The sequence below is a fragment of the Paramisgurnus dabryanus genome, chromosome 12 (genome assembly GCF_030506205.2).
Source record: "Paramisgurnus dabryanus chromosome 12, PD_genome_1.1, whole genome shotgun sequence".
In the NCBI taxonomy this organism is placed as follows: domain Eukaryota; kingdom Metazoa; phylum Chordata; class Actinopteri; order Cypriniformes; family Cobitidae; genus Paramisgurnus; species Paramisgurnus dabryanus.
Genome location: NC_133348.1, coordinates 4,811,481 through 4,821,480, shown reverse-complemented (window position 1 = coordinate 4,821,480; position 10,000 = coordinate 4,811,481). Strand labels below are relative to the sequence as shown.

At 36.6% G+C, this 10,000-nt stretch overlaps 1 protein-coding gene across 1 annotated transcript in view; it reads right to left on the bottom strand.

Moving 5' to 3' along the window:
* man1a1 (mannosidase, alpha, class 1A, member 1) overlaps positions 1 to 10,000 on the bottom strand; it is a 176,581-nt gene that overhangs the window by 75,099 nt on the left and 91,482 nt on the right. The window lies entirely within an intron of this gene.

The window sequence follows — 10,000 nt, the reverse complement described above, 5'->3', positions numbered from 1 at the left end:
CAACCCAGTGTTGGGTCACAAAGGGGCAAAAACATCCCCATGGGTTGTAATTTAACCTATGCAGGGTTGTTTCAACCCAAAATTATTGGTTGTTTGAAACCATTGTTGGGTCAAATATAAAACTTCGCTCTAGACGCGCGGAAAAACCAAGCATTCGACGCGCGTCAGAGGTGAAATTCTTCTGGGAGGGGCAAGTGCTATGCGTTTGCAAGATGGCTGATGTTGATCATGCATTTCATTGAGAGAGTTACCGGTTTGTATTTGGTAACCTTACTATAGGGGGAAAATAGTAAAAAAAACTGCGGGAATGCCGCGGGTCGAAAAACATCAAGTGACTCAAAAGTGAAATGTTTATTTACAACTTACCAGGTTGCCCAATGTCCTCACTGACACTCTTCCAAGCGAGGTTCTTTTTATTCCTGTCTCTATAGAAATAAGAATATTCCTGTGAATGAGTGACTTGAATGAGTGACTCCGGGCGAGGCTGCCACCACAGCAGCAAGCAGGCTCCTGATTGGTTAACACAGCGCGAAAATCCAGCAAAGTTAAAAAATTTTAACTCGGGCGTCAGCCGCAAATTCGCATGAAATGCAAAATGCACACAAAGCACCATTCGCGCGTACCGCTCCAGACACTCAATTCAACTAGACGCGCGAATATGGCGGAATTGCGTCTACCGCGCCATGCTAAACGCCTCATTCGCGCCGCGAGTGTAGTGGTATCAGAACACCGTGGTACTTTCATATATCATTGTTTCAATTGCTTTACTTGTCTTACTATTGTGCATAAAAAGTGCTTTGTTAATTACGTCGTACCCTAAAATATTTTATTGGTCATCTGTATGTGATTAAAAAATGTAGGAATGTGGATTATATTAATCTGTTGTAGTAAAGACAGGGATGTGTTAATTCTCAAGCAGAATATCTTGTTCTCTCATGAGGCTCAGTAAGTTTAAGTCATAATGAGCAAATCTTTCCTTTGCCTAATTCCTACACCAACTCTTTACTCATAACTGTGATAACATAGAATAACCGTAACTTTTATACTTTTTATAGTCTAAAGAGCCTTTTGTGATACAGAAAGCTTAGGAAACCATACAGCCTGCCATCCTTTATTTTTATAGTGTATCAGCCCAACTCCACATCAGGAAGTTCATACTGGAATGTCAGTCACATCCTGGCAGTATGATATCCAGTTATCTACTGGGCACCTCTTCCCTTACTGGTTTGTCTGTGCCTTTATGATAGTGGAGGATAACATCCCTCTCTACATTTATTCAAATAAAAGTCATAACTCTGTATCAACATGATAAGATATTGGATGTTACATCACTCCAGGGAGGAGTGAATCAGCTACATGTGTCATATATGTTGGAGATGTGCCCTGATGTATTACAAATCATTAATTACGCATCAACTTGCATTTATCTTCATTAAAAACATGTTATAAGTAAACTTCCAAACAGCTACATGGGCGTCAAGATCGACTTGACAATTTAGCACCACACCGGGAGAAAAATCCTGACCGAGCAATTTCAAATGTTGATAGGAGTTCTCTGAAATGTGTTGTTTTGCTCCGAGTTGTAAAAACAGTGTGTCAGTGGTGGGGGCTGGCAGCTGACCTTACACTTTTGGGAACACGGCGGACCTCTTACTGTCATAATCGCATTAGATCCTAATGGGACTATTACTGACGACACCAACCGCAAAACAACCAACACAAGGTTCTTATTTGTATCACAGTGAAGATCTCATGTTATTGTGTAAAAAACAAATTGAAAAATGATTCAATTTTGATTTTAACAGGGCGAAGAACACGTATCTCATTTCAAGTGTTATCATGACCTTCTATTATGATTTGTATGTCACCAGGAGGGATTAAAATGAATATTCTTAACTAAATGATCTGTTTTGTTTTATATGAGAATATTCATACTGTACTGTAAAATATAAATAGGATGAAGGATATATTATTGTAGCTTTTTCGGGCTTTGTTTTCTTTGCTTCTTAATTTACCATAAAACACAGCTGGATGCTGCACTTAACATTTCTGTGTATCACTGCGCAGCACCCATAGCAAAATAAACATATTTTACCCTAACATATTGTAACATATTGGACCACAAAACCAGTCACAAAAAGCACAGGTATATTTGTAGCAATAGCCAATTATACATTGTATGGGTCATTATCTTATTTTATGCCAAAAATTATTAGGATATTAAGTAAAGATCATGTTCCATGAAGATATTTTGTAAATTTCCTACTGTAAATATTATTAAAAAAATGTATTTATAATTAGTAATATGTCTTGCGAAGGACAACATTAAAGGCAATTTTCTCAGAATTTACATTTTTTGCACTCTTACATTTCAGATTTTCATATAGTTGTATATTGGCCGAATGTCCTATCTTAACAAACCATACATCAACGGAAAGCTTATTTATTCAGCTTATTTATCAAGCATGATGTATAAATCCTAATTTAAAGAGCACCAGTTATCCGATTCACTGTTTAACATTTCCATTGGTGCGTATTAGTAGGGGAGAACAAAGCGATTTTCAAATATGACGTTATTTACTCACCGTTTTCCGCATGTAGATCCAGAAAGTTGTTTTCAACCATGATAAGTAAATTCCTAAAGCGGTCATTTTTTTCTTACATTTTTTTAAAAACTAAAAAAATTTCTGGTTTCATGTGTCAAAGTACTGATCAATCTACAGGTTATTTAGTGCTCTAACACAGGGATTCCCAAAGTGTGGTGTGCGCACCCCAGGGGTACGTGAGCTGCCACCAGGGGGTGCGTGAGAGGAAAAATGTAATGGCGGTCTGTTTCTTTAAGTGGGATTTTTCCATACAATAAATAAATAAAAAAATGAACAGTAAACATTTCCTTTGTAATCGCTTTTATTTTAAATAAAAAACTATAATTAATTCGTTTTTGATAGAAACGTAGAAGACAGCTGCTGTCTTTTTCTACGCACTGCTCTTCTGTTATGCACTGCAACCGCTATATGCGTGCCAACTCGTTTCATTCATATATATTATAAATATGCTTAACTGTCTGAAATCAGGGAAAACGTTCAAGTGTGGGACGTCTTATGATAAAGTTGTTAGTCACAAAGGAGGAGAGGGACCAAGAGAGAGAGACTTTTTTATGGCAAAATAGAAATTAATGAAATGTTACGAGACATGGGTGCGTCTAATGCACAGGATACGCGAGCAGTCAGACCGCCAATAAATTATATAATCAAATACATAAATACTTACAAAGACACTGTAGAGAACTTATTAAAAGCTTTCATTTAATTTTGTTATAAACTTGAGCTGTTATAATAAATCTGCAAACTATTATACACCTTTTGTGCGAACAGTAAAGGCTTTCGTGAATGATGGGTCTGCACGTTATGCACGCATCTAGAAGGAGAGCGCACTGGTAAACATGAGGTAAACTCTCATATATCATCTATTAGCTGACGGCAGTAAGTGTACGTTTTTTACCATAGTAAACTCGAATGGCATCTAAATATCACAGTAGTTTCAGATGGTGCAACACGCGTAAATATTTTTCACAATGTCAGAAGTAGCTAAGCTCGACATAGGACTTACACCCAACTTCTTAACGTCCGGCTATTGCAACCGGCCCCTGGTTATTTGCGCATGATAAAATTTGCGTCTTTAAAAACAAATCTTTTTGGCGTTATTTTTTTTTTTAAGTGGGGACTGGGGGTGCGCCAACCCTGTTGGGACATAGAAGGGGGTGCGCAGAAAAAAAAGTTTGGGATCCCCTGCTTTAACACATCCTGAAGTTTGACCCCTCTGAGTTTTTCAAAATAAAAGTAAATCGTGTTTAAATGTGAAGAGACACCGTCGGGTCGAAAGTAACACTTGTTACTTTTGTCCCGCTGCTAATGGTGTTGTATATGTTGAAAATGTATATTATTCTAATTTGATTGAATTAAATTTTCATAGTGTTCAAATAAAAATTTTTTATTCTCAACAATTTAAGTTTGTACTGTTGGTTGCTTTTAAAACATTTTATAAAACTAAAATTTAAAAATGAAAATGTAATTTCATTATTTTTTACAAAGATAAATTACAAAATTGCAGTTACATATTAATGACGTCATAGTAGGTGGGGTCAAAAGTAACAATTCACTACTTATGTTCAAAGTGAAATTATACTGAAGTGGTTTTACATTTTTACAAAATTCCACCTGGTATTGATAGACCACACTGGTGAGTTATTGACCACAGCAAAAATATATCTCTGTCTATAAAATTTTCTTTTAAAATTAAGTTTTTCTGAAAAATGGTACTTTCGCCCCCGCTCTCCCCTACATGTTAAAGGAACAGTATGTAGGATTGTGGCCAAAACTGGTATTGCAATCACAAAACTTGTGGCTAAAACTGGTGCTGCAATCACACAACTGGTGGCCAATACACAAAATGACAACATAAACATCAGTTGAGGGCTGCAACTCCACTTTTTAAATGACAATATCCTGGTCAGACCACTGTTGACAGTGATATAAGTATTTGAAATACAAATGATTACTTAATGTCTAGGGACTTATCAGGGCCATTTTATGATAAATTGATATACATTTTTTACATACTGCTCTTTAAGGATATGAAAAAGGTACAAACCTCAAAGTAAATGATGACGCGAGTCATCGTCTCCAACGTAAATCTCTTTTCTTGGACTACAACAAACCCACGGATTGTAGGCAACAGTTTACTTCCTGGGATTGGTGATGTAGACAAGACCGACATTATCATAATTCCTCCCACTTTGGACTCACAGCCTGTAAGTTAACTCCTGTTAACATTGCAAACATGGTAAACATCTTTCAAACATCTTAAGGAGCGTCACATTTCCGGCTGATGTCAGAAGTATTCAGGCCAATCACAACGTAAAGATTAGCTGGCCAATCAGGGACATAGTGCTTTTCAAATCAATGAGTTTTGTACAAAATCAGTGCGTTTCAGGAAGAGAGGGAAATCTGGAGCTACAAAAATTTACGGTATGTGGAAAATAATGTGTTTTTTTTAACCATAAACCATGCGAACACATGTATTATACCAAATACACAAATCAACATGATTAAAAAATTGACCCTTGTGAATGGTTTTGTGGTCCATGGTCACATAATTATATGAAACATTATGTTGCTGTTCACAGGCGTCAGGGACTATTTTTTCCAGCCGAAGAAAACAGGGTTCTAGCGGGGTTACAAGATGCTGTGACTCGACGCTTAGCAACGGATAGTCGTTCGGCGTGCATCCCCCTTGTGTACGGTGCATCCCTTCACAGCCCCCCCAAAAAATAAAAAATTATGAAATAAAACATTCTAAAATTGATTTTTTTTTTACTAAACAAACATATTAAATAATACAATATAATGCTGTTGTTTAATTAGTAGCCTTATTTTTCTGAGGTTTAATTACTAAGAATTTATGATAAATTTATGTATTTTTTAAAATGTCATAAAACTAGGGCCCTTGCACCATCTTGCGGCCCCCAGTTTGAGAACCACTGGTCTAACCATAGCCCAAAAATAAATAAAATAAAATAAATAAATAAAACCAAACACCTTGTAATCACCGTTGACTTTGCTTACATGGCGCAATCATACATCTCTCAAGTTATTTTAGCAAAAATGACATGTTACCAAATGTAAGTTTATTTTGTCTAGAAGTGGGATACTTATAATCAGACTATATCGGGTCTATAGTTAACCTAGACAGTGAAATGACGGCTATTGCTTGCTGGGTGTTAATGCCAGAACAGTTCCAGTAAAGTATGGCAAGATCATGGTACAAGATATTACATTTTAGGCATTTAACAGACACTTATATCCAAAGTGACTTACAAAAGTGAGGATTTACTTGAGTTTTTTAGTATTGTGACTTAACTTTCTTTTTTTCTCTGCGTTTCACAGGTAAAGCCGTGTTGCTACAAACAGTCAAACAGTGTCTATTTTCTGCATTGAGGCCGTGTTGACGTGTGTGACACCAGCGTGTGAAGGCCTGTGGCATGAGCACAGCCGTTCCGGCCAAGCGCGCTTCGACTCGGGGAAGGTAACGATGTGTCTGATTGGTGATTCGTGACTATGTGTGTGTGCAGTCCGGCATGTTTAATGAACGCTGTCCCAAATGCATTCTCCTGCACAAGTAGTTCAACTTCCTGTGGCTGTTCCTCTGCAGGGAGAAACATGCTGCTGAAAGGCCATGAGAGATGTCAGGGTCATATGCAGACCTTTGGGATTTGGAGGAAAAGTTGTTTACACTTTGACTTGCATCAAGGCCAAAGAATGAAAACTCTTGAAATTGTTCGTCGCCAGTTCCCCAGTTAAAGAATTTGTTCTTCTTTTGGTGTTTTTAACAAGCCTTCAGAGGCGCAATTAAAATACTTGTTTAGCCACTTGCAATGTCATTTAAGATACCAGCATTCTTGTAGTGGTGTTTTTGCGATGCGAAAGTTTGTGTTAAAACTAATTGTTCGTCTTGAATCGCACGAAATCTGTCCATTTTATGTGTAGGGGTCATCAAGGCAAAGTTAAAAGAAATAATGTTGTTGTAAATCCAATCTTTTCGAATTAAGCGTGAACCTGGACAAGTTTCATTATATACTCAGTGTCATGATGAATTATGGTGCATGACTTAAAATATATTTGTGCATTTGGCAGACACTTAATCCAAAGTGACTTACAGTGCCTTTAAGCTATACATTTTCTTAGTATGTGTGTATCCTGGTAATCAAACCCATGACCTTTGCACAGCTAGCAAAATGTTGAGCTACAGGAAATCAAAGTACTGGGGCAAAGTGATTTAGAAGAAAGGCTGTTCTTACAAAAATCCAGTGGTATACGTACAGTGCGTGCATACTATTCTGATGACTGAACGCGGACCCAAAAACGTGACTATACTTCAGGACTAAGACCTCATTTGGGGTGGACTATTGGAAATGTTGTCCCAGGCCGTGCGATGAAGGAATCTAATAAATAAATAACCTCACACTGCTGAGATTGGGACCCACCCATATGATTTGTCCCAAGTCCTGTAAATTCAAGTGACAGCCCTAGTGAAAGATCATTTCAGTGCAGTGCAATATCATTTTACAACCTTTTTTTATCACATGCAAATAGAAACCACACTGGACAGAGACCAAAAGAGAAAAGATAATGTACATTGCAGGCAAAAAAGGCACACTGGTGTTACATCCCAAAACAGACATTGCAGGTAAGATCAAATGGCATCTGACAATCTTGTCAAACAGTAAGCATCTGCACATCCCCTCTTGAAGAATGTTGACGTAACATTACGATGATGCTTTCAGGCCTTTCCAGGCTATTACAGGGATAGATCTGATTTCAGGTCAGGTGTTGAGATGAGGATGCCAGCTGGGGAATTTAACATGCAGGGGTTGAGGAGATCTTGGCAGGATGAGACGGCTCAATCTGTGACAGGTCACTGCTATTGCATTAGATACAATCAGCAATCTGTTGTGTGGATCTTACACTTGCTTATGCTTTTATAGCACAGGAGATTTAATGAAGTTATCAGTTTAAAGAAGTTTCTCCTAAAATTGCTTTTATAGAAATGAAAATATTGATGAAATACCAAAGACTGTGGAGTTATATGAAATAATTTGGATAAATGTAATGAGAAGAGAGGGTTAATTTTTAAATCTTCATATGCGAGTTTGCTTTTTTCATTTGCTCACTATTTATTGCTTTTTAGAAGAACCAATAATAATATTTAAGAGCTCTGATTTGTATAATTTTTATTCTTATTTACATTTATGCATTTGGCAGATGCTTTTCACTTGGGGCTTGTACCCTTTCAAGAATTAAAAGTTCATATGAGTACTTCAGAGGTACATATTGGTAGCAAAGAGAGCTGTATTAGTACCTCAAAGATACACATTAGTATCTTAAAGGTACATGTCGGTACCAAATGTATACATTTCTGTACCTAATGGTTAATATTAGGACTTTTTTAAATGTAACTTCCTTAGTGACCATACAGTGCGTTACAAGCTATACATTATATGATTATGGGTGTTTACTTGCCCTATGACCTTTGCACTGCAAACACAATGCTCTACCAGTTGATATACTGGAACACATATGTGACCCTGGACTACAAAATAAGGTCATTTTTAATTTAAAGATTTATACATCATCTGAAAGCTGGATAAAAAGTCTTTCCATTGATGTATGGTTTGTTGGGATAGGACAATATTTGGATGAGAAAATCAGGAATCTGCGGGTGCAAAAAAAATCCAAATATTGAGAAAATCGACTTTGAAAGGGATAGTTCACACAAAAAATAAAAATTCTGTCATTATTTTCTCATTTTCATATTGTGCATGAATTTCTTTTTCTTTTTTGATGAACACAAAAGAAAATATTTTGATAAATGATGGTAAGCATATGGAGCCAGAATGATCTCAATAATAATTCACGCAAAAAACACGATGCACACACGCGTAGCCAAATTCACACGGATGAAACCTAATTCACATGCACAAAATTTTATATTCACCAAAACCAATTCACATGCACAAAAAATACATATTCATAAAATATGTTTCACAAATGTACAACTGTGTACCAAAAGTTTTGAATGTTTAAAATTCATGCGTTTATCGCTTTGGATTCGTGGGTGTTTTTAGACTTTCCTGGCAGCGCGCTTCTCCAACGTGGGTCAATCGTACTCTTTAGCCAATCAGATGTGAGCTCTCCATTCAACCAATCGTAACCCGCCAAGAGCTCAGCTTTGCACATCATTGCATGATCTGGCTTAATTACAATAGAAATTAAGCTTTACGTTATCAATAGGCTTTATGCCCAGCTGCACTACTTCCTGAACTTCAGCCAGCTCCTTGTTTCCTGTCTGCCATTATTGGACAAACTGATTAATCCAGGTGTGCCTGACCTCAGTAGTCACAAACAAACTGATTAATCCAGGTGTGCCTGACCTCAGTAGTCACAACAACAATAATCAGACACACCTGGATTAATCAGTTTGTCCAATAATGGCAGACAGGAAACAAGGAGCTGGCTGAAGTTCAGAAAGTAGTACAGCTGGGCATAAAGCCTATCAAGCATGGCGAACGAAGAGCGGGATGCACATGTAAGTTATTACTTTATTTCATATTGTTTCATAAATTAATATTACTAATATAACACACATTTTCGTTGTAATTATGTTTTTTGTGAATATATATTTATATTTCATGATTTCATGCGCGTGAATTAGGTTTCATGCATGTGAATTTGGTTATGCGTGTGTGCATCGTGTTTTTGTGTGAATTATTATTAAGATCATTCTGGCTCCATATAAGCACACAGCACAATATTATGGAAGTATTTTGATAAATGATGGTAAGCACATAGTTGATGATACCCATTGAATTTCATAATATTTGTTATTCCTACTATGAAAGTCAATGGTTACCATCAGCTGTGTGCTTACCATCATTTATCAAAATATCTTGTTTTGTGTTCATCAGCATGTTAGAACAACATTAGGATGAGAAAATAATGACAACATCTTTTTTTGGGGTAAACTTTCCCTTTAAAGTTGTCCAAATGACATCTTAGCAACTGCATCCACAAATATAAGTTTTGATATTTTTATGGTAGGAAATGTACAAATATTTTTATGATCTTTACTTAATATCCTAATGATTTTTTGCATAATTTTTTTTCCTTTATAATCATAGATCAATCAATGGCTATTGCAATAAAATAGTGCTACCTTATTCAGTCTGAAAGAGTAGAATTTATGTAGGCCTAAACACCCAGATGCTCTTAATTTGTCTTGTAGGGGTCTTATAATATGATGTCAGCTAAAATATAAACAGTGACCAAATATAAAATGCATTCATTCAAGTTTATTAACATTCCAGATGCATTCTGGGAGAACGTTGTTAATAAGGGCCAGCCATTAGTCTTGGAGGCACAAGTCTCTCTCAGCTGTTGCCTGG